Source organism: Pseudorca crassidens, chromosome 2, assembly GCF_039906515.1.
Source record: "Pseudorca crassidens isolate mPseCra1 chromosome 2, mPseCra1.hap1, whole genome shotgun sequence".
In the NCBI taxonomy this organism is placed as follows: Eukaryota; Metazoa; Chordata; class Mammalia; order Artiodactyla; family Delphinidae; genus Pseudorca; species Pseudorca crassidens.
In genome coordinates, this window is record NC_090297.1 from 161,647,936 (window position 1) to 161,674,718 (window position 26,783).

Below are 26,783 nucleotides of genomic sequence, written 5' to 3' on the forward strand. Positions count from 1 at the left end.
CTGTCTAAAATGAAAACCAGAGCCACATCATATTTTAGCTTATTGCATGCATACATTTGTCTAAGTTACCTGTTTACAGTTGTTTTGTAATGTTGGTGCTTTCTTTGCTTTCTGCTGATTTCATAACATCAGATTAAAACCATCTCTTCTTGTATTAATAAAGATTGATATTAAGCATTTTAGTTGAAGATGGCAGATTAAATGTATACATTAGCCTTCATTCCCTTCTAAACTGTTCTAAAGTATAAATAAAGGAATTGGGATGGGGGGGCATAAGCCATAATGAAAGAGAGAATAGGACAAGAGAAAACAAAGATGAAATTTGGGGTACTGGAAAGCACCTGGTCAAGTGATAGCTGCTTGGGAAATCTGAGAATGCCAAATTTTATAGCAGTGTTTGGGAAGCTGAAAAGCAACCCGGTTTACGCTGAAGAACCCCACCACTGAAGTGGTGACTGGAGGGTCTTCCTTTTTTTTTTTTTTGGAGGTTCTTCTTGAAGTGAGGTTGAAGGTGGGCTACAATCAGCGGATTGGATAAAAAAAGCAGTTAGATCAATGCATGGATATATAAAATGTGATATATCCATACAATGGAATATTATTCATCAAAGAAAGAAATGACGTTCTGATTCAGTACACAACATGGGTGAATTGTGAAACATTATGCTAAGTGTGAAAGAAGCCAGATACAAAGGAACACATACTGTATGACTCCATTTATATGAAATGCCTACAATAGGCAAATCTATAGAAATAGAAAGTAGATTAATGTTTGCCTAGAGCTAGTGGGAGGTAAAATTGGAGCGTTTCTGCTAATGGAAATGAACTTTCTCTTGGAGGTAAGAAAACATTCTAAGATTGTTTGTGGTGATGGAGGCACCACTCAGTGAATATACTAAAAATCATTGAATCGTGCACTTTAAATGGGTGAAATCATATGGTATGTGAGTTATATTTCAATAAAGCTGGTTTTTTTTTTAAAAAAAAATGAGATGTCCATATTATCTCTCTCACCCAGGAATATGTTCTCTGGGCCAGAGAACACCAGACATAGTTCAGGATGGGGCTACCATATTAAAACTAGAGATATTAGGTGAAATTTTACTCACTGAATGTAGGTACATGTATTACCTCTTCCCTTAATCAGCTCCTGGTCTACTGGCAGCCAGGCTTAGGCCTTCCATCTAAGTAGAAAATTGGAAGTCTTCTCTGAAGAATCTGTCCAGCCCTTGAGAAAAGATCTAATGATACTGACATAGATGGGGCAGGGGGCGTCCTCTAATGAAGACTCTAGCCAGATCACTCTACAGTGATACTTGTAGCTAATAAGCCCCACTCATGTGTATGAAGATTTCAATCTGTTTCTTAGCATGCTTTTCTTAAATATAGGTGGACATCTAGAGGTCGCCAGACATTTGAGGAAAGCTTCTAAAATACGAAAGATAGAAAACAAACAGGAAAAGCAACTTGGATGAAACAGAGATGATGAGAGGAAAAGAGTATTTCCAAAGAAAAGCTATAATTAATATGCTCAGAGTGATAAGGGGAGATATTAAACACATGAAATAAGAACAGTACACTATTTAAAAGTAAAGAAGAAAGAAAGATTCAGGCAAGTTTCCCAGAACATAAGGGTATGAATTTCAAATAGGAAAGGCCCACTGAATATCTAACTCATTGAATGAAAATATCCTCACACCAAAGCCTGTCAACATGAAATTTCAGAAGACGGAAGACAAGGAAAATATTCTACAAGAGGAAAAAAACAGGTACTATATAAAGAATCAGGAATCAGAATAGCATCCCACTTCTCAACAGTCTCACTGGAAGCCAGAATACAAGAGAACAATGTCTTCAAAATTCCGAAAGAAAATAATCTAAAATCTAGACTTTTATACGTAGACAAAGTTTCAGGCAAGTGTGAAGGTAGGTTAAAAATATTTTCAGACATGTAAGCACTCCCAAATTGTTCTTCACTAAAAAGGGGAGTAAACCAAAAAGAGGAAGACATGGGATCTGTGAAACAGAAGATCCAACCTGGAGGGAGTTCAGGGAATTCTCAGGAAGATGGTAAAGGGAGATCCCAAGAGGACAGTTTAGAGAGTAACCAATCCAGATTGAAGGGGATCAGAAGTTTCCAGGAAAGACTTCTTCAAAAAGATGAAATTAATGGAGTGCTTAATGTGAGTAACTCTATTGAGAAGATATTTGCACAACTGGGGAAGAATTTGGAGATGACTCAGTCGTAAGTACACTAAAAAGTAAACACATTTGAAAAACAAACAGACTATGGAAAATAAAATGTTTGGGAAAGAAAAAGTCAACATGGTATACCACATTGCTTAGCTATTAATCATACCATATAGTCAAAATAGTATAAACACTGAATATCAAAATAAAATTAGGTTTCAACTGTATTGTAGAATGGGAGTTGAGGAGAGAGTGGATACAGGGGGAGGACTGTGATGTTGAGAGAGCACTAAATCCTCACTTTCCAATGTGGGAAGTTAACAGATAATGTTGGAACTGAAAAATCAAAAAGTTGCAATATAAACCTAGTTTTTAGAAATATGGAAATAATTGCTAGAAGAATCAGTTGAAAGGGTTGCCACTAAGGCATAGGAAACGAGGGTGGATTCAAGAAAATGCTGATTTTAATACTTATAGATTACTTGATTTTTTCAAAATTATGTGCAAGCATCACTTGGATAAAAAGAAAAAAAAATTTAAATTAAAACTCAACAATAAGAACATGAACAACTGGATTAAAAAATGGGCCAATGACCTTAACAGGCACTTCACCAAAGAAGATATGCAGATGTCAGATAAGCACATGAAAAAATGCTCCACAACAAATGCAAATTTGATGTGGAGCATCAAATTTAAAACATCGATGTTTTAAATTTAAAACAAATGGGAAATACAAATTTAAAACATTGATGACATACCACTACACATCTACTGAATGTCCAAGTCAGGAACACTGGTAACACCAAATGCTGGTGAGGATGTGGAGCAACAGGAACTCTCATTCATTGCTGGTAAGAATATGAAGTGGTATGGCCACTTTGGAAGACAGTTGGGCAATTTCTTACAAAACTAAATATATTTTTACTAAAAAAACCAGCAATTACATTCCTTGGTGTTGATAACTTACATGCACACAAAAACCTGCACACAGATGTTTATAGCAGCTTTATTCATAATTGCTAAAACTTGGTTACAACCAAGATGTCCTTCAGTAGGTGAATGGATACATAAACAGTGGTACATCCAGATAATGGAATACTATTCAGCACCGAAAAGAAATCCTGTATGATTTCAATTATATGACAGTTCTGGAAAAGACAAAACTTTGGAGACAGGAAAAAGATCAGTGGTGGCCAGGGGTTGAGGGAAGGAAGGATGAATAGGCAGAACATAGAGGATTTTTAGTGCAGTGAACTATTTATTCTGTGTGATTTTATAATTGGTGGGTGCATGTCATTATACATTTATACATTTGTCAAAACCCAAAGAATGTACAACACCAAGAGTAAACCCTAATGTAATCTATGGACTTTGGGTGATTATGATGTGTCAGTTTAGGTTCATCAATTGTAACAGATGTTCCACTCTGGCAGGGGATGTTCATAATGGTGGGTGTGTGGGCACAGGGGGTTTATGGAAAATCTCTGCACCTTCTGTTCGATTTTGCTATGAACCTAAAACTGCTCTAAAAAATAAAGCCCACTGAAAAATAAATAAATAAAAGAGAAAATAGAGATGGGTACAACCCCTGCCCTAATGAAGTATAGTTGCTAGCATGTATTACATTTGAAAAGAAGAAAAAAAATCATAAGTACTTTTAAAACATTTTTTAAAAAGTTGATTCTAGAACTTGGTGTACTGGATGTGGAAAGACCAAACAGGCAGAATGGTGTCTGAACACAGCCTGTTCCTGCCTGGGTGCACCGTACAGGGTCCTCATAGAGCAGGGCCCTTAATCCCCACATCAAATGAGAGTAGGGATGGCTTTGAGAGCATTAAAACTACGCAGAATAAAATAAAACCTTTGTACCAGATAAGTCTTAAAAGAAGTTAAGTACAAACACATTGTTTTACAAATGAAAATACTGTAGCTCAGAGAAATTAAGTAAATTAAGGGTAGAGTAAAATTTGGTGGTGGAATGTGTTTTCAATGCATCATCTCACAGATACCCTAAGATGTATGGGATATTAGTGTCCTTGCTTTACAGATGAAGAAAATGAGAGGTGAGAAATTTGATCAAGTTCCTACAGCAAGTTAAATGGCAGAAATCAAGTCTAATTCCAGAACATGTGGTCTAACCTCTATGCTAGACTCCCTTCTTCAGCACTTGTCTTCATAAAAATAAATCTACTTAGTGGTGGATTACTTGATCATTTGTTTTGCATCTTAGTCATACTCAGGGAAGTTCATTCACTTCCTTGGTTTGTTTTCTCTGTTTTCTTTCCAGGATAAATTATTCCAACTTTATATTGTTATAGAAGTACTGTCATCAAAGGAATTGTGAATTTTTTTCAGTCACAGAATCCTAAAAGCTTCAATGGTGGGAATTCCCTGGCAGTCCAGTGGATAGGACTCTGCGCTTCCACTGCAGGGGGCATGGGTTCAATCCCTGGTCAGGGAACTAAGAGTCCACATTCTGCATGCCGCATGGTGCAGCCCAAAACAAGAAAAATTAGGAAAGCTTCAATGGCAACAGCCACTCCAATCACCCCTTTGTACGTGTCCAAAAGGTTTAACCTTAAAAGATTTATCTGAAAATATGATCTTGTTTTCATTCATTTATTTATTACTTCTTTCAACAAATATGCATTGAGTACTTTCTGTGGGCTAGGCCTTGGGTATACAGTGAGCATAATAGACATGGTCCTTACATTCATGGAGCTTACAGTCTAATGGGGAGAGATAGACATGAAATAGGCAAACAGCTCAATACTCAGAATTATGTATGTTAAGAATCTTAAACAACCTGTGGGGGGACTTCCCTGGTGGCACAGTGGTTAAGGATCCTCCTGCCAATGCAGGGGGCACTGCTTTGAGCCCTGGTCTGGGAAGATCCCACATGCTGCAGAGCAACTAAGCCCGCAAGCCACAACTACTGAGCCTGCATTCTAGAGCTGGTGAGCCACAACTGCTGAGCCTGCGTGCCGCAAATACTGAAGCCTGCGCGCCTAGAGCCTGTGCTCCGCGACAAGAGAAGCCACTGCAATGAGAAGTCCATGCACCACAGCAAAGAGTAGGCCCCACTCGCCACAACTAGAGAAAGCCCGCACGTGGCAACGAAGACCCAACACAGCCAAAATTAAATAAATAACTAAAAATTTATTTTAAAAAACCCAACAACTTGTGGGACCAAAGTGTGGTAGTTGAGGAGGAGAGGGGTAGGAGATAAGGTTGGAGAATTAAACTGAAATCTGATCATGTAGGCCCTGTAGGCCATGTAAGCTTGTTTCATTTTCTATTAAATCCTGTGGAAAACCAGTGCAGGCTTTAAGGCATTTTAAATGATCTCTCTGCCCATTCTGGGGAGCACAGGAGGAAAGGGCAAGAGAAGAAGATGGGATAGTGCTTAGGAGTTCAGCTGCAGTAGTCCATTTGCGATGGTGAGAGCTTGGAGATGGAGAGATACAGACAGATTTGAGAAATATTTCGAAAGTGGTTTCAGTAGTATTTGGTAATGGGTTGGCTGTTACGAGCAAAGGGGAGGGATCTTGCAGAGATGACTCCTAGGTTTGTGGTTTTAGCCGATGAACAGCTGGTAGTTTCATTTATTTAGATAAGGGACATGGGAAGAGGAGGGTCAATAATTCAGTTTTGGGATAAGTTGAGTTGGAGTCGCCTCTGAGATATCTGAGTAGGCAGTTAGATATCAAGCCTGGAGCTCAGAAAAAAGGTCTGGGCTGGAGATAAAAATATGGCAGTTAACAGCATTTTGGTGATTTTTAAAGCTATGGGACTGGATGAGATCCCCCAGGGGGGAAATGTAGAGAGAAATGAGCAACAAGCTCCAATAGGAGTGCTGAGTGTCTCTGATAATATAGGCATAGGAAGAGCTGGCAGTGAGACTTACATTAGCCCAAGCTTAGGAGAGAGGAGGGGACAGCACAGCCGCCAGAAAAGCAGAGGAGAGAGTGTTTCAATAATGGTACAAGCAACTATGCTGAAGGCTGCTGAGAGGTGAAGTTGAGGTCTGGAAAGTATCTACTGGATTTGGCATTATCACAGTACTGTGCAGAAGCTGAGTCCTATCCACGCAGAAAACCTATTATGGGCATCTCCTTCTAATTCTGTGTTTAGCGATGACACACTGATAGTTTGAAATCAGCCGCGGGGAGAGTATTGACAACATGGAAGTTGACAAACAGTACATTTTTTTTTTTCCTGGAAAGCTAGTTGTTAAACATGTACCAGCATGACACTGGCAATGTGACTCCATTTATAGTAAAATGAAGGGGAAAACAGGCTTCTCTGCTCTCTCTGGTCCCATCAGAAAGTTTTCAGAACATTTTTCATGGAAATGAATTCTCTTCAAAGAAACAAGCTGAATGTCCGAACTTCCTTTGAAGTGGGCTTTTTTTTACCTTGGCCACAGGACTTTCTAAAGTCTCAGCCTTTTAGTCACTAACCTTCACAAATATGATGCAGACCAACAGGAAAAAAAATTCAGTGTGGTCATATGAAGAATTTCTTCCAACTCTGAGATGCTATTATCCTGAGTTGGCTGCAAGAAATTCCAGGAAACATAGCAGTAAACCACATTTCATTTACTCCTGGGTTTATTTACTTGGTAAAATAATCATTAGAAGATTCCAGAATTCAGGGGTGAAGAGATGACATTTCCCCCATCTTTCTTTTTCATTAAAAAAAATTGCTTGTTATTCTATGAAAATGTAGATAAGAAAATTCACTGGAAGTTGGAAAGTGTGGTATTTTCAGTATCATGACAACTGAATTAGATCATTAGATAACCAAGTTAATTGTTAGATAATCAGGTGTTAAGATAAAAGCATTTAAAGAACCATGCTTTTGACATTGTTTTAGTTATGACATGTCACCACAGGCTAAATACTGTCCTCATCTAAGAGGGAACTAAAGATTGAACTGAATGCATTACAGAGTCTTTAGTTCACTGAAGAAGTCAGCACGCAAACCTAGTCCAAGTAGCTCTGAAGGTTTGTTCTTTGACACGTCTTTACTCCAAACACATAGCAATGATAAATGAAATTTATCAAGCTTAAAAACTAAATAAACACTTCTGCGGCCCAGAATTGGGACAGAAATACAAAGCTCATGCTGAGCGGAAGCCACAAACTTACTGGGCTCTAGGTCTGGAACCAGGCAATGTTAGCTGGAGTTTGGCTCCTCCAGGGTAAATTAAAATAAAAAAGTTCCATGCCGAGATGGGAGACTGAAGCCAGGTTCACCGCTTGAAGCCAGAGGCAGAGGCAGCCTCCTCCTATTCATGAAAGGAGGTTGAAAAAGATGTCATTCCTGCCTGGGGCTATAGCTTTTAGCAAACTGTGGACTTGGAGGAAAGAGAGGACACAGATATAGCCTTGTGACCAGGAAAAGGAGCAGTCCATTGCCTGGTTTGGTGCCTGGATCTGTGCTGTCCTCAGTCCCTGTGGGCTGGATCTCTGAAGCTCTGTTAGTAGATCTGGGTCTGAACTGGGGTCCACAGAGCCAAATGCAGAAGGAGGGCAATCACAAAACCACTAGACAGGAAGGAGAAAGCACAATGGGGGTTGAGGGAAGAAGAGAAAGAGAGACAGAGGGAATGCAAGCCTCGTCTCAAAATGAGCTCTTCAATCAAAACCCAATGCTAAGAAAGATAGCCAACAGAACAAAAGTACATAATTTATTACTGTTGAAACTAATGTTATGGAACCATCTGAGAGAAGGTTTAAATATGTTTAGAATGCTCAAAGAGATATGTGAAGAAATAACTCTAAAAAAAAAAAAGAGCAAGACATTGTGAGGAAAATGTCAGCATAAATGAAATCAGAATGGATGGATACTAAAAAGAACAACTAGAAATCTTGGAAGTGAAAAATAGCGTCATCAAAATAAAAATTCGACAGATGAGATAAGCTCTAGACTGGAAATAGTTAAAAGAATATGAATGAATTGAAGATGATGCTGAGGATTTCACCCAGGAAACAGGACAGAAAGAGAAAAAAAAATGTGAGAGAGCAGTTAAGAGACAGAGAGGACCGATTGATTGGCTTCAACATAACATCTACAAGGAGTTCTAGAGAATGAGGATGAAAGGAATGGTGAGGAACCACTATTTGAAGAGGTAATAGCTAAGAATTTTCCACAGTTAAAGAAAGATCTGTGATCTCAGATTGACGAGACATATAAAGTGCCAAGCAAGATAAACATAAATCCACACGTCTTAGTGAAACTGTGTAACATCAAAGATAAATATAGAACTTAAAAGCTGTTAGAGAGAAGAGACATATCACCTTAATAGAAATGAGAATTTGATTGATAGCTGACTTTTCATGTGTAGAAACCGATGCCAGAAGACAATGAAATAATATCTTTATAGTCCTGAGGGAAAATAGCTGAGAATATAAAAATCTTATATCTCTTTAAACTATTATTTAACAGTGAGGGTCAAAGACATTTTCAAAAAGACAGTGATTTAAATATTTTCACTGAGAGACCCTCATGAAAATAAGTAGCAAGAATGTGTTTCAGCAGGGACTTCCCTGGTGGTCAAATGGCTAAGACTCCGTGCTCCCAGTGAAGGGGACCCGGGTTCGATCCCTGGTCAGGGAACTAGATTCCACATGCCACAATTAAGAAGTTGGTGTGCTGCAACTAAGTTGGCGTGCTGCAGCTAAGATCCCCCACATGGCACGAAGATCCCTTGTGCGGGCAACTAAGACCCGATACAGCCAAATAAATAAATAAATATTAAGAAAAGAATGCATTTCAGCAAAAACAAAAGAGAACAGAGATTGATAATGATAAACAGAGAAATTGATAAATTAGATTAGTAAATTTAATTTAATTTTCTTACAAAACTCACCATTTTTTGCCTTTATTTAAAGGATGAACTCTAGACAAAACTCTGAACAAAAGTGAAAAAACTAGAGGGGGTAAAGAATGGGAAAAGAAGACGAGAATTACTCAAGGGGAAGTTAATATATGCTAAGATCAGTTTCGTGTCAGGGAAAAGGATAAAAATACTGAATAACTTTAGATGTTCTCAGAAAATGGAATAGTTAAGTATGTATGTTAGTTTGAGGATGCCTACTAGAATAAATAAAATACCATGTCTTACTCCTAAGCCAGCAGAAGAGGAAGAAGGGAATGCAGAAAATATTTTCAATGCAAGAGAAGGCAGGAAAAGTGGGGAAAGAACAGCAAAAGATGGTAAAAATACAACGAAAAGAGAGTTTAAAATAAGTTCAAATATTATCGTTAACCTCAGCAAACATAAATGTGTTAAAAATTGATTTAAAACAAAGATATTATCAGAATGCATAGAATACCAAAATCAGTTATATACTACACACAACAGACATATCTAAAACAGAACCATTTGGAAAAATAAAAAATATATAAGAATAGAATATTATTTGAAGTAAAAAAATATTAGCAAAAAGAAAGTTGGTATAGAAATCTTAATACCAGATGCAATAGAATTTAAAAACACAAAAATTAATAAGGATAAAGAGGTACACTACATGATAACATGATATATGTGATATGTAACAGTCACAAACCTGTAGTTACCTCAAAATACATAAAGAAAAACTGCCCATATTATAGAGAAATTTACCAGTCCAGTATCATGGTAAAGAATTTTAACACACCTTTGATAGACCAAACAGAATTTTTAAAATTAGCAACTCTCAGAATATTTGAACACCAAATTTAAAAGTTTGAGCTAATATGTAAATCTAATGCATGTAATACTCTGAACCAAGCAAAAAAAAATATATACAGTATATTCTTTTTCAGTATCTACGGAACTTTTACAAAAGAAATGTATCACCTACTAGGTTAAAAATTAGTCTCAGCAAATTAAAAAACAATCAATAGCAAACATAGTCTGACTATAATTCAATTAAATTGGAAATCAACACTAAAAATATTTAAATTTCTGCATACTTCAAAACTTAAAAATTTACAACCAAATAACTCAAGGTTAAAAAGGAAATCATGGGCTTCCCTGGTGGTGCAGTGGTTGAGAGTCCACCTGCTGATGCAGGGGATGTGGGTTCATGCCCTGGTCCGGGAGGATCCTGCGTGCTGTGGAACGGCTGGGCCCGTGAGCCATGGCCGCTGAGACTGTGCATCCAGAGCCTGTGCTCTGCAATGGGAGAGGCCACAGCAGTGAGAGGCCCATTTACCTCAAAAAAAAAAAAAAAAAAAATGAAATCACAATGAAAATTACAAAAATCTAGAGATAAAGGTATATCCTTTTTTTTATTAAGAAAAAGATTGAAAATAAACAAGGTAAGCATTCAAAATAGAAACTGGAAAAACGATAGAGTAATAAACTTAGAGTAGAGAAGGAAGGTACATTAGTTTCCTAGGGCTGCCATAGCAAAGTACCACAGACTGGGTGGATTAAAACAACCGAAATGTATTGGCTCACAGTTCTGGAGGCCAGAAGTCTGAAATCAAGATGTAGGCAGGGCCATGCTCCCTCTAAAGGGGAGGAATTATCCAGGCCTCTCTCTTAGCTTTTGGCACCTCAGGTGTTCTTTGGCTTATAGATGCATCACTCTAATTCTATCTTCACATGGCATTCCTTCTGTGCATCTTCACATCGTCTTCCCTTTGCACCTGTGTCTGTGGCCAAATTCTCCTCCTCTTATAAGGACACCAGTCATGTTGAATTAGGGACCCATTCTACTGCAGTATGACCTCGTGACAATTTAACTAATTCCATGTGCAATGGCCCTACTTCCAAATAAGGTCACATGGTGAGGTACCAGGGGTTAGGACTTCAACATCTTTTGGAGGAAGGGGGACACAATTTGATCCATGACAGAAAACATGAATAAAAATAAGCGCATAAAGGCTGAATAGAAAGTAAAGTCATAACAGAGTAAATAAAGACAACCAAAAGTTAGTTCTTAGAAAAAAAATCTAATAGGGATACACAGTCTTTAACGAGACTGATCAAGGAAAAAAAGGCACAAATAAACAATACTAGGAATCATAAAGAGGGTACAACCATGCATGCAGAACAGAATCACAAAATCACAAATCACTGCACTATAAAACACAGAATAATATGAATAACTTTAGGCCAACCAATTTGAAAACTTAGATGACATGGGTAATTTTCTTTAAAATATATGTTAGTAATTCATTGCAGAAGTTGGAGGACCCATTTGACATGTGAGTTCTTATAGCAGTCTTTCACTTAAAATTGATCCTGACTAAATGTTAACTCTACCTTCTGGAGTTCATGTTTTAGAAAAAGAAAATAAAGCAAAAGGAAAAAAGAACATGCAATTGAATTTGTCAAACAAAAGCTAATTCCATTCTCTTAATTATGGTACCTAACAATTAACCTTATCTGGTTAATTTAATACAGTAATGACAGTCATCTATAGCAATAGAAAAAGTGACATCAGTCTGGATTTAAGGGCTCTTGAACAAATATAAGCATGGATTTCAGCCATATACATACAAAATTCACATTTAATTAATTTAAAAAATTTTTAAAAATATTTATTTATCTATTTTTTGGCTGCATCGGGTCTTAGCTGCGGCACACGGGATCTTTCGTTGCGGCATGTGGGCTCTTCATTGCAGTTGGGCTCTTCGTTGTAGTGCGTGGGCTTCTCTCTAGTTGTGGTGCACAGACTCATTAGTTGTGGTGCATGGGCTCAGTAGTTGCGGCGTGCGGGCTTAGTTGCCCCGCGGCATGTGGGATCTTAGTGCCCTGACCAGGGATCAAACTGGTGTCCCTTGCATTGCAAGATGGATTCTTAACCACTGGACCACCAGGGAAGTCCACACGTTTATTTTTAAAGCAAATTCTATAAATCTTGGAGAGAGTAGCATTTCAATCTATTTTAAAAACTTGGATGGGTAGATGATTACATAATATCTCTATTTATAATAGCTATGTCTCTTCCCTGGGCTTATATTGGATCTTATTTTCAGGTTTTTAGGTGAAGAGTAAGGGACTGAGAAATGTGCCCTTAGCCAGTAGGGAGCTGTGGGGTTAGAAAAGCAATTTCCAGGAACTTTTAATTTTAACCACTAAATAAATATTTCAGTATATTTGTACACACAGAGCATATATTTTTACCTTCTCTAATCTTTCTGTGTGGATATAAAAATAAATGCACAAGAAAATGATAATGGAACTACTGACAGATGCTTTGGTACAGCTGCAAAATGAAAATACTTCTCTCTATATATTCATAATCGCTCTAGAGATAGAGATCTATAAACCTGCTGAGCTGGTATTTCACTTATGCACTATTTTCTGTCTGCTTCTTAACAAGGGACTCCACATTCCACATATGACCCACATTTTATTTTAACTACCATGTTCTTGGCTTTGCTCTTTTCATGTCAGCTTTATCCTTTAACAGCCTGTTCAGTAGTGATTTCTCAGCTTCAGACTCTGACTTACTTTTCTTCCCCCTCAGAAATGTCCTGTAATTTTATTTCTTGCTTCCCAAAGTGTGGCTCTCACTCATATTTTCCATGAATAAAACCTTTTCCCAGAGGGGACCAAATTAATGGAGTCATCCTCTAGCTCCACTTAAAAACCATATTTAAATACAAATACTATTGTTTCCATTTGTTTGGCTTTACTTCTCATATTTAATGTGAACTATTAAGACATAACCAAATGAAACCACAAGAAACTCTGAATAGGCAAAGCAATCCTGGGAAAGAACAAGGCTGGAGGCATCACATGTCTTAATTTCAAACTATACTACAAAGCTGTAGTAATCAAACCAGTATGGTACTGGCATAAAAATAGATACATAGACCAATGGAACAGAATTGAGATCCCAGAAATAAATCCTTCACATATGGTCAACTAATATTTGAAAAAGGAGCCAAGAATACTCAGAGGGGAAAGAATGGTGTCTTCCATAAATGACATTGGGAAACGGGATAACCACATGGAAAAGAATGAAATTGGACCCCTATCTTAAACCACTCACAAAAATTAACTCAAAATGGATTAAAGACTTAAACACAAGACCCAAAATTGTAAAATTCTGAGAAGAAAACATAGAGGAAAATCTCCTTCACATTGGTCTTGGAAATGATTTTTTGAATATGACACCAAAAGCACAAGCAACAAAAGCAAAAATTAATAAGTGGGACTACATCAAACTAAAAAGCTTCTGCAGGGCTTCCCTGGTGGCGCAGTGGTTGAGAGTCCGCCTGCTGATGCAGGGGACATGAGTTCGTGTCCCGGTCTGAGAAGATCCCACATGCCGCAGAGCGGCTAGGCCCGTGAGCCATGGCCGCTGAGCCTGCCTGTCCGGAGCCTGTGCTCCGCAACGGGAGAGGCCACAACAGTGAGAGGCCCGCGTACCGCAAAAAAAATAAATAAATTAAAAAAATTTTAAAATAAAAATAAAAAGCTTCTACAAAGCAAAAGAAACAAGCAAAACAACGAAAAGGCAACCTATGGAATGGGAGAAGATTGTTGCAAATCATATATTTGATAAGTGGTTAATACCAATATATGTAAAGAACTCATACAACTCAATAGCAAAAGTGTCAAACAGTCACATTAAAAAATGGGTGGAGATACCAAATAGACATTTCCCCAAAGAAGACATATAAGTGGCCAACAGGTACAGGAAAAGGTATTCAACATCACAGTTGTCGATGCCAATCAAAACCACGAGATATTGTCTTACATCTATTAAAATGGCTATCTTCAAAACGACAAGAGACCCACATATTGGCGAAGCTGTGGAGGAAAGGGAACACTGCTGGTGGGAATATAAATTTATATAGTCACTACAGAAAACAGTATGGAGGTTCTTCAAAAATTACAAATAGAACTACCATATGATCCAGCAATCCCACTTCTGGATATATATACACAGGAAATGAAAACAGGATCTTGAAGAGATATCTGCACTCCCGTGCTTATTGCAGCATTATTCAGAATAGGCAAGATATGGAAACAACCTCAGTGTCCATGAACAGATGAATGGATAAAGAAGATGTGAGATATATATATATATATTATTCCAATGGAATATTGTCCAGCCACGAGAAAGAAGGAAATCCTGCCATTTGCAACAACATGGATGGACCTTGAGGGCATTATGCTAAGTGAAATAAGTTAGACAGAGAAAGACAAACACTGTATCTCACTTATGTGTGGAATCTAAAACAGCTGAACTCATGGAAGCAGAGAATAGAATGGTGTTTACCAGGGGCTAGGGAGTGGGGGAAATGGGGAAATGTTGGTCAAAAGGGACAAACTTTCAGTTATAAGATGAATAAGTTCTGGGGATCTAATGTACAGATGGTGATTCTGGATAATAATAATGTATAATATACCAGAAAGTTGTTAAGAGAGTAGATCTTAAATGTTCTCACCACAAAAAAAAGTGGTAATTATGTGATGTGATGGAGGTGTTAGCTAATGCTGTAATGGCAATCATTTTGCAATATATAAGTGTATCAAATCACCATATTGGACACCTTACAAATGTACACGATGTTGTATGTCAATAAGGTAGAGTGGGGGAGGCATTACCAAAATCTAGCTTTTGTTTTTGTGATGGTGGCTTTTTATTCTTGCAAACAAACATTTTTGAGTTGTCTTAGAGTTACATAATGCCCAGGAACAAGTTTTAAGATGGGCGTATAGTGACAGCACCTCAGCATTAATTAGACTATTAGATTTCTTGTACATACAACCATCTGTCCCTGTGCCTTTGCTTGCATGGGACACGCCATCTGGAAATTTGGTTTCTCCTTTGCTACCCTTACTCAACCGATAAAGAAACCGAGGCCTGGAGCCTGACTTACCCAAGGCCACATAGTTAGTTAGGGCATAGCTGAACCTAAAGATCATCTCTGGCCTCTTGGTTCCCAGGGATTATTTTCTACCACACCCACTGCCTTTTCAAGGTTCTGCTCAAATAATGCCTTATTTCAGAAGCCTTGCTGAAATCTTCAAATAGAACTAATCTGCCCCTTCTTTGAACTCCTACATGTTTAATTTTATTCCCCTAAGGATACTTATCACTTTAATTTTTTTGTGACAGTTGTTTGTGCTCACATCTTTTTTCCCCCAGGTATTCAGCTCTTTGAGGACTGGAATCTGCTTGATTCACTTTTATGTCTATCACATTTCCCAGCCTTGTATTAATAGCTGCTCAATGTCCATTTGTTTAAAATAATTAAACCTCTTTTGGATTTTGGAAACCTTGTGTCCACAGAAAGCATAAAGAAAGCAGCTGCAGCAATATGCCAATGGCTGGGAGAATCCTTTCAAGCTTCCTTCACACTTTGATGGTTCTAGACCTGCATTGTCCAAGAGAACTTTCTGTAATGATGAGAATGTTTGATATTTGCTCTGTCCAATACGGTACTACTAACCACATATAGCCATTGAGCATTTGAATGTGGCTGGTGAGATTGAAGAAATGAAATGTTAATTTTACTTGATTTTAATTTATATTTAAATAGCTACATGTGTCTATTGGCTACCGTACTGGACAACACCGTTCTAGACTATCTTGGCACCCCATTTTGATAAATCTACACGTGTTGTCTCTTTGAACTTTGTCACACAATTGCCTGCTTAGTGAGAAATGGTATTGTTGTTCTCTAGGCTCTGAGCTCCGAGATTCTACACGCTTGACCTTCCTCCTTCCCCACTTTCCTCCCCAGGAGAAAGGTGAGATTTATAAAGCTTTTCTTAAGCACTCCAATCTTCACTAACCTCCCTTGCCTCAGATTATGACTACATCTCTAAGGTATTGATATAACACTTAGATGGTATATGTCATTTGCTGCTGTTTTGAATTTTAGTATTTCCTAAATAAATTATAAACTACTTGAGGGCAAAGACCATGCATTCCACATCTTCTGGATTCTGCCTGGTGCCTTTTATGGTGCTAGTTATATCGTAAATGTTCTATAAATATTGATCAGTTGCTTGATTGAAGGTGGTGAAAGGGAATCTGGTATGAGCAAGAAAGGACAGTACCTGAGACATAGGGAAAAGGGCATGTCGATATCGTAAGATTTACTTAGCACCCTAAAGACTAAAGATTTTTAGAATTATTTCTCTTATTCTTATAACTGTTTTAGCAAATGCCCATTAGTATTATTTTCCAGTCATCTAAGGAGCTCAACTCAAAAAAACCAAAAAAATTTAAAAAAAAATTTTTCTGAGTACCCATGTGGCAAAAACTATGCTATCCATTTTGAATGTATTCCTTCCTAATAGGGTCTTCTATCAAAGGAACTTTCTAACTACATTTATGAGCTTCATTGTAGAGCATTTACTGGAAAACTGAGAGGTTGCTAGATGTCCAAAACAGCACATCTGGTGGAACCAAAATTAGAATTTGGCTGTATATTTGTTCAAAACCTCCCCTAGAAGGTAAGCTCTCGAATGTGTACAAGGCTCTGCTTCTTTGGTGGATGAGGAAATCAAGGCCAAGGCGTTAGTGTTGGTTCACCTTTCCCTCTTCCTTAAGCACCTAAATTATACGTTGGCAAGATTGGGCTCCTGCAGGAATCCGGATAATGGCAAAATTCCTGCTGGCCACACCCTGTGTGAGACCACAGTGAGTCTTAAAGGGGCTTTGGCAAGAAGATGGAGGAAATTAATGATAGCTGCAAAGTGAGAAGGCCCAACCCTGGAATTCTCTCTCCTGTAGAGCCACACTGCCTGCCTGCCTGCCTGTGCTCCAACCACTAGCTCCCAGTACCCCAAATATGAGAAGAAAATAAGGAGCCAGCAGGGAGTTGTCCTTGCGGGACAAGAATTTCAGCTGGCAACTGTTAATCACATTTTTCCAGCTATTCCGACATGTGTTATATAAGGGAACCAATTCCAAGACAAAACAGAAAACAAAATGCTCTGACTACAGAAGTGCAAATGTAGAGTACATTGGAGCCGACTTTTCCTTTTAACTTCTTATTTACATAGGATGGATTTGTTTAAGCAAATTTTTTTTTACTTCCATGAAGTTACAAATCAAGTATTTTATTCCCCTTACTATCTATTGTTCATTTTTATTTCTGCTAATTTCCATACGTTTAAAATATGTTTTCAATTTGCTGAAAATATTTATGAATCATATGCACACATGCATATGTACAATAAATCATTTTTATAGGATCAATCAAATCTGGCATCTTTTGTAGCTCACAGTAGTTCAAGAGTTCGAGGCCCCAGCCCTGTTTTGAGCTGCAATTTGTTGCTCACAAAATAGGTGGGTCAAAGGTAAAAGTTCTGTTTAAAGTCCTTTGACAGATACATCTAGATTTAGTTGTAAGTAACATGGAGGAAATAACTTCTGTCTCATTTCACATTCATGTCACAACTAATGAAGAAAATACATAAAGAAGAGTTTAAAAAAAAAAGAAAAAGAAAATACAGTTGGTCGTCTGTACCCACACTGCCCAGTGTCAAAATAACCAAGGTCACATTGATCTGGTGATCGTTGATGGTGTGCTTTTGATGTAAAGATTCCACCAGAATGCTGATGAATCCTAAATTATACTTCCATTTCTGACTACTCTCCTTAGCTCCAAGGTCAAACATACCATTTCTACTGAGTGTCAAATAGTCTTCTCAAACATAGCACGTCTGAAAAACAACTCTTGACTCCACATTCCTGAAACTTTGCTTTTCCCCCAGTCACCCCCATTTCAGTTAACAGCATCCTTATTCACCTGGTTGGTCATTCTGCAAGTTTTGACATAGGTAGATAATCCTGTAAACACTACCACAGTTAAGATATAGAACAGTTCCAATGAAGAACATTTAGGTTGTTTCCCGTTTATGATTATAAATAGAGCTGCTATAAACATTCATATATGTGCTTTTGAACGAACATACATTTTCATTTCTTTCTGGGTAAATATCCAGGAGTAGCATTGCTAAGCTCTATGGTAAGTATATATTTAACTTTGGAACAGACTGCCAAACTATCTTCCAGAGTGGTTGTACCATTTTACACTCCCACCAGTGATGTATGAGAGATTTAGTTTCTCCCTGAGCTCACCAGCATTTGTATTGACATTATTTTTTATTTTAACTGGTCTCGTAGTTGTGCAGTGATATCTATTGTGGTTTTTTTTTTCCATCTTAATATTATTTAATTTTATGGAAAAAACAAGTTTTATTACATTCCTTTTTTAAAATGGGGGGAAAACTGTACAAGTAAGCATGATCAAACCTCTGTTAGAGCTGGTTAATGCTGATCTTATTGCCTCACAGTCTCTCTAGTAGTGTCCAAGAAATTATGTTTAAGGTCCGTCTGAAGAAAAAAAGCACTGGAGAGGCAAGAAAGGTCTTGGGTCAAAAGCTTCAGAGGGTTGTAGGGAGACGGAACTTGCTTCTTAAAAAAATTATGTTGAGCTCTGGAGCGCCTCCATTACTTAACACACCTTCCAAACCATTCATTGGGATAGTTTTACCCATGTTTAAAGTCTCATTATATGCAGTTTGGGGGCTTTTATAAATTCAGAAATAAAGTAATATAAAGAGTAGAATATTGAAGCCTTCAGAATAGGGCTATAAGAGACTCAATACTGCTAAATAAGTTCCCAAACAAAAATGTTCAGTCACCCCCACCCCCAAACCTATGTGTAATAGGAGAAAATGCACAGCAAGAAGCAGAGGAAAAGCATGTAGACTGGAATAGATCATACACTGAACAGTCTAGAACCAAAGAAAAAAGCAAACAACATACGTATATACAAAAGCCTAAGAAGCAGCTATTCTCCTCACGTCTCTAGGTGAGTACCTCTACCCAGTAGATTATAGTCATGAAAACAACTCAATTGTTTTTTTTTTAAGGTAAAAAACTGTTTCCCATCATGCTCCATTTTCTAGAATCTACGCTTTTTGATTGGTTGGTATAAACAAAATGCAAAGTACATAAACATGCAAGCGTGCATGCGTGTGCACATACACGCACACGCACGCACACACAGACACTGTCCTAAAATGTGAAAAATGCAGATATATAACGCTGGTATTAGAAATCACTTCAACTTCATACTTAGGAATTTATAGACCCTTCATTTGCCCCCCCAAAAATATTTTTCCTTGTCCTTATTCTTTAAATGCCCAACCACCAAAAGAAAAAGGAAAAAAAATAAAAGGCTTTAAATGCACATGTTTCAAGTCAGTGTCTTGTTAACAAAAAAGGTAGCATTTTCTTCACTTTGGCCATTGTTAAGGATGCAGGCATAGATCAGGGAATGTTAATACTCACATGTATTTTAAAAAAAAGCAACATTAACAGAGCATATATCTTTCAAAAAAGGCTAAAATACTAACAAATACAAGTCAATGAACATATTTTTAACTAGTGCAATTTTATCTACAATGGAGTAAATGTTATTTTGTGTGCCAGCCATTGCAATACTGTTCATTTCCCTTTTATCATGCAAACATGCCAATTTTATCATTAAAAAAAACCTTTATTGGGTCACATTCATGTTGCCCTCCCACCCAAATTAAGGGGGGAAAAGTCAATAAAAGAGCCCTTCAAGATTTCATAATTATGAACATAAAGCTCCTAGATAATAGTGTATAGGCTGAATTTTCAGATTTATATAGAAAAAATTATAATTTACATAGATGTCTTCGTCACCGATTACAACACAATGTGAAGTTACACTACTCTGAAATTTGTACCAACTGTACAAAAACCATGAAAAAAATTATGTTCTTCATGTCCTGAGAGCCTACACATTTTTGAGTAATTTAAAAGGGCAACTATGAGAGCCTGACATTTTTCTGTATCTCACCTCTTCTGCCTCTCTGTCTGCAGGATTTGTAAATCAAAATCAGTAACATCTTTGTAGCAAACGTCTCATCTATCTCCCTCTTCTTCTCTCCTAACTAATGCTACTCAATTTTCTCTCATCTTCCTGAGCATTCTCCATGAACAGCATTGCAAGTTGGTTTAAAAAAGAAAAGAAAGAAAGAAAAAGAAAAAAAGGAAAAAGAAAGTTTTACAAGGGTTTTGCTGGTTAATTATTTACTGGTGGAATCACTCCACCAGGAGTCTGATTTCATTGGCTAGCAGTTGGTTTCCGTTGAATAGGCCCCCTGCGAGCTTGGTGAGCAGCCCTCGTTCCGTGGTTTCAGGATCGCTGTCAACAGAGCTGGAACTTGCGCTCATGTTGTCGACAGAAGTATTGGCTGGGAGCTCCAACTCCGGCTCACTAGTCTCACTGGCCGTGGACACCATGGAGAGCAGGGACATACGCCGGGTGAGCCGGCCAGAGGGCAGAAGGGAGGCGGCATAGTCCACTATGATACCAGCTACATCTAGATTACACGCCTTATCAAAGGCAATGACCTCGCAGACACAGAAGGAGCTGTCGTCTTTCATCAACAGGTCAGTGCTACACACATCCGATCCCAGGATGTTAGACACCTGCATAGCTAGCTGCTTCCCTTGTTCACTCAATGAGCACATCATCCCGACACCACCTAGTGAGCAGTTTCTTTGCATCCTCCCATCTGTTGAACAGCGTAACATTGTGCCAACCACACGACATCCCACGACAGTGACACGTACATCCCTTCCATGAGACTCTTTATCATATTTCTGAAATAGGTATGGAGCTTCATGGCGAATAAGATGGCTTAGATTAGCCAAAGGGTGCTTATCGCGAGCCAAGAAAACTGCTTTGCCTCTATGACCCCGTGTATTCTTCACCACCTTTGGGAACTCCAGTACTTCTGCTTCATCAATCATTTTAACAAAATTTTCATGACCACCGTAAGAGAAAGTATCTGGCAGAGGAACACCATGACCTGCCAACTCTTGAAACATCCAGAACTTATTAACATAGTTCAGGATGGTTTGAGGTCAGTTCATCAACCTGCTTCCCACCTTCTCTAGATGGCGCAAAACAGTGACGTCACTATCACTTTGCACCCAAGGGGTTGGTACTGTCACTACCACCACCTGAGGATAGGCAGTAATTAGTTCTCCATCGATACAAAGACCCAGGTTTCCTTGCTCGATTGTTAGCACCACCTCATCTATCACCACAGCCCTAAAGTCCAGTTCCTCCTCACAACATTTGGCCTTTAATGCTCGTAAGATCTCTTTTGGGGGATAGTCTTCACTGATTTGACAATCTGTCAAAAACCACAACTTGGCAGCAACAGAGCTACACATCTTGATTTGCCTGTTTTCCTCTTCTGGGCTTACTTCCTCCTGAATATAGACTCTTTCTAGCGAATCGAACTTGTGTCCCCTCGCCGGCCTCCCGGCAAAGCCAATTTACTGACACCGGGATGTGGTGAGGGAAAGTACAGCGTTTACTGCAGGGCACCAAGGATGGAGAACAGGCAGCTCATCCTCAAAAGACCCGAACTCTCTATTGTGGTTTTAATTTGCATTTCCCTTATAGCTAAAGATATTAAACATCTTTTCATGTGCTTACTTGCCATCCGTATACCCTCTTTACTGAAGAGTCCAAATCTTTTGCTTTTTTTTTTTTTTTTGTCTGCACCATGCACGACTTGCAGGATCTTAATTCCCTCACCAGGGATCGAACTCAGGCCCTTGGCAGTGAAAGTGCAGAGTACAGTCCACCGGACTGCCAAGGAATTCCCTTGATATTTTCTAATTAGATTGTTTTCTAACTGTTGAGTTCAGAAAGTTTTTAGAAATAGTCTGAATAGAAGTACTTTGTTGGAGTTTTTAGGGTTAGGATTTTTTAGGTTAGTTTTAGGTTCACAGCAAAATTGAGCAGAAAGTACAGAGATTTCCCATATACTCCTAGCCCCTCCACATGCACAGCCTATCCTGTTATCAACATCCTCCACCAGAGTGGAACATTTGTTACAATTGATGAACCTACTGTGACACATCATAATCATCCAAAGTCCATAGTTTACATTAGGGTACACTCAGTGTTTTACATTCTATGGGTTTGGACAAATGTGTAATGATATGTGTCCATCTTTATAGTATCATATAGAATAGTGCTAAAAATAGTGCTCTGCCTAGTCATTCCTCTCCCCTAACCCTGGGCCACCACTGTCTCCATTTGCCTTTTCTAGAATTGTCATGTAGTTGGAATCATGCAAGATATAGCCTTTTCTAATTGGCTTCTTTTACTTTGTAATACACATTTAAGATTCTCTCATGTCTATTCATGGCTTGATAGCTCATTTCTTTTTAGTGCTGAATAATAATGCATTGAATGAATTTACCACTGTTTATCCATTCGCTCACTGAAGGACATCTTCGTTGCTTCCAAATTTTGACAATTTGAATACAACTACTATAAACATCCATGTGCAGGTTTTTGTGTGCCCATAAGTTTGTAAGAAACTGCTAAACTGTCTTCCAAAGTGGCTGTACCATTTTGCATTCCCACCAGCAATGAATGAGAGTTCCTTTTGCCCCACATCCTCACCAGCATTTGGTGTTTTCAGTGTTCTAGATTTGGCTACTCTAATAGGTGTGTAGTGGTATGGCGTTGTTGTTTTCACTTGCATTTCCCTGATGACATGTGATGCAAAACATCTTTTCATGTGCTTACTCGCCATCTGTTATATTCTTTAGTGAGTTACCTGTTAAGGTCTTTGGACTATTTTTTGAGTTGTTTGTTTTCTTATTGTTAAGTTTTAAGTGTTCTTTGTATATTTTGAATAACAGTCTTTTATCAGATGTGCCTTTTGCAAGTATTTTCTCCCAGTGTGTGGCTTGTCTTCTCATTCTTTTGACATTGTCTTTGCAGAGCAGAAGTTTCTTAATGTTGATGAAGTCCAGCTTATCAATTTTTTCTTTCATAGATCATGGCTTTGGTGTTGTATGTTAAAAGTCATTGCCATATCCAAGGCTAGGTTTTCTCCTATGTTGTCTTCTAGGAGCTTTATGGTTTTGCATTTTACATTTAGGTCTGTGATCCTTTTAAAGTTATTTTTGTAAAGGGTGTAAGATCTGTGTCCAGATTTATTTTTTGCAAGTGGATGGCCAGTTGTTCCAGCATCATTTGTTGAAAAGATTATTCTCCATTGCATTTCTTTTGCTCCTTTGTCAAAGATCAGTTGACTATATTTATGTGGGTCTACTTCTGAGCTCTGTGTTTTGTTCAATTGATCTATCTGTCTATTCTTTCATCAATACCACACTGTCTTGATTACTGCAGCTTTATAGTAAGTCTTAAAGTTGGGTAGTGTCAGTCCCCCAACTTTGTCCTTCTTCAATATTGTGTTGGCTATTCTGGGTGTTTTGCCTTTCCATATAGACTTTAGAGTCAGTTTGTTGATATTCATACAACTTGCTGTGATTTTGATTGGGATTGCTTTGAATCTATAAATCAAGTTGGGAAGAACTGATATCTTGACAATATTGGGCCTTTCTGTCCATAAACATGGGATGTATCTCAGCTTATTTGGTTTTTCTTTGATACCTTTCATCAGAGTTTTGTAGTTTTCTTTATATAGATCTTATACATAGTTTGTTAGATTTATACCTAAGTATCTAATTTGGGGGAGTGGTGCTAATGTAAATAATATTATGTTTTTAACTTCAAGTTCCATTCGTTCATGACTGGTATATTAGGAAAGCAATCAACTGTTCTGTATTAACCTTATATCCTACAACCTTGCTATAATTGCTTATTAGTTCCAGGAGTTTTTTGTCAATTCTTTTGGATTTTTTACGTGCATAATCATGTCACCTGCAAAAGAAGATAGTTTTATGTCTTCCTTCCCAATTGGTACACCTTTATTTTCTTTTCTTGTCCTATTGCATTAACTAACACATATGGTATAATGTTGAAAAGGAGGGGTGAGAGGGACATCTTTGCCTTGTTCCTGATCTTAATGGAAAAGCCTCAAGCTTTTCATTATTAAGTATGATGTTATCTGTAAGTCTTTTTGTTTTTATTTTGGTTTTTTTGGTAGATATTCTTTATCAAGTTGGGGAAGTTTCCCTCTATTTCAAGTTTACTGAGAGTTTTTATCATGAATAGTTGCTGGATTTTGTCAAATATTTTTTCTGCATCTATTGATATGATCACATGTTTTTTCTTCTTTAGCCTGTTGATATGATGGATTACATTAATGGATTTTCAAATGTTGAACCAGTCTTGCATAACTAGGATAAATCACACTTGGTCATGGTATATCATTCTTTTTATGCAATGTTGAATTCAATGTGTTAATATTTTGTTGATGATTTTTGCCTCTATTGCATGAGAGATAATGGTTTGTAATTTTCTTTTCTTGTAATTTTTATCTGTTTTTGGTATTCAGGAAATGCTGGCCTCATAGAATGAGTTAGGAAGTATTTCCTCTGCTTTTTTCTTCTGAAATAAACTGTAGTGAATTGGTATAATTTCTTCCTTACATGTTTAGCAGAATTCACCAGTGAATCCATCTGGGTCTCGCACTTTCTGTTTTGGAAAGCTATTAATTATTGATTCAAGATCTTTGAAAGATACAGGTCAACTTGGACTGTTTATTTCTTCTTGTGTGAGTTTTGGCAGATGTGTCCTTCAAGGAAATAATCCATTTCATCTAGATTATAAAATTTGTGGGCATAGAGTTGTTCATAGTATTCCTTTATTATCCTTTCAATATCTATGAGGTCTGCTTACTTTGAATTTAATTTCCTCTTTTTTTTTCTAATTTTCTAACGTGGAAGCTTAGATTATGATTTTAGATCTTTCTTCTGTTCTACTATATGCCTTCAGTGTATAAATTTCCCACTAAGCACTGCTTTCTATTGAGATATCTTCAAATTCAGAGATTTCTTTTTTTCCTCAGCAGTGTCTAGTCTACTAATAAGCCCATCAAAGGCATTCTTCCTTTCTGTTACAGTGTTTATTTTAATCTCTAGCATTTCTTTTTGGTTCTTTCATATAATTTCCATCTCTCTGCTTACTTTGCCCATCTATTCTTATAGACTGTCAAATTTATCATTAGATTCCTTAGCATATTAATCATAGTTGCTATAATTGCTGGTCTAATAATTCCAACATCCCTGCCGTATCTGAGTCTGGTTCTGATACTTGCTCTATCTCACCAAACTGTGTTTTTTGCCTCTTATTATGCCTTGTAATTTTTTTCTTGATAGTTGGACATGATGTACTAGGTAAAAGGAAGTACTCTATATAGGCCTTTGGTAATGTGGTAAGGTGTGGGGGAGGGGAAGCATCCTTTAGTCCTATGATTAGGTCTCAGGCTTTTAGTGAACCTATGCTTCTGGACTGTGAACGTCACAAGTGCTTATTAATTCCTGAACTCCACCCCCCACCCTTTCTGCTGCAACCCTGCCTTAGGTGGGACAGGATGGCTAGAGTGGGCTGGAATTAAGTATTTCCCTTCCCCAAGGTCAGTTAGGCTCTAATAAAACCTTAACAGGGTAGGCTCTAGTTAAATAGTTTCTCCTGAGGACAGACCTTGTTAAGAAGAGCAGAATGATCCGGTGTGTTTCAAAATGGTTCATTTTCTCGTCCCCAGGCCAGAAGCACAAGGGAATTTTTCTGTGATACGCACTTGAGCACACAGTTGAGTTCCTAGACACAAAACTCACAAAAATGTGAAGGCCTCCCTATGATAGGGTCTTCCTGGAGCTTTTATCTCTCAGAGTTGTTCACACTGAGCCTATAATAATGTGTCAATTACAGTTCAGGTTTCTCTACCCCAGCACTGGTTCCCACGGAGGTTTTTGCTTGTGGGTTTCTGCTCTGGCAAATTGTGATTCTCTGTATTTACCTGCCTGTTTCTTCAATTTTGGGGTAGCAGCTTGCCTTGTGACCTCACTGCTCTTAGGGATCCAAGAAGAGTGGTTGATTTTTCAGTTTGTCAGCTGTCTGCTTGTTAAGATGGAGTAGCAACTTCCAAGCTCCTTACATACTGGACTAGTTGTGCCCTGTTTTTAATCCACTAAACAGTGTTTCTCAGAGAGCAGAACTCCTTAATTTTAATGAAGCCCAATTTTTAAATATCTTCTTTCATGGATCAAGCTTTTGTGTGTTGTATCTAAGAAATCTTTGCCTAACTCAAGGTCACAAAGATTTTCATCTCTTTTCTTCTAGTAGAGTAATCTTTTTAAAGTGTAAATTAGATCACATCAGTCCCTTGCTAAAACTCTCCAAGCATTTTCCCTCATATTGAAAATAAAATCTAAACTCCTGATTTTAATCTATGAAGACCTGCACGATCTTGCCTTCGGCTTCTTCTTTGACCTCTACCTTCTACCCCTTTCTTGCTCGTTCACTCTGCTCCAGCCACATTTGCTTTCTCACTGTTCCACATACCCTACTGGAGCCCTTGTACTTGCTGTTACCTCTGACTGGATTACTTTCCTCTTAGATCTTCACATAGCTCACTTATCAACACTGAGGACTGTGCTCAAATACCACCTCCTTGGGGAGCTCCCTTAGACCAGCCTATTTAAATAAGGTCCCGCTTTCATTTGCAATCTTATTACCTCTATTTTTTTTAAATGAATTAATTAATTTTTGGCTGTGTTGGGCCTTCGTTTCTGTGCGAGGGCTTTCTCTAGTTGCGGCGAGTGGAGGCCACTCTTCATCGCGGTGC

At 37.9% G+C, this 26,783-nt stretch overlaps 1 long non-coding RNA gene and 1 pseudogene across 1 annotated transcript in view; one reads left to right on the forward strand and one right to left on the reverse strand.

Annotated features, from left to right (window-relative positions):
• The window catches only part of LOC137212133 (uncharacterized), a 65,856-nt gene that overhangs the window by 31,285 nt on the left and 7,788 nt on the right, over positions 1-26,783 (forward strand). The window lies entirely within an intron of this gene.
• Positions 20,022-21,405, reverse strand: LOC137212126 (beta-citrylglutamate synthase B pseudogene; annotated as a pseudogene).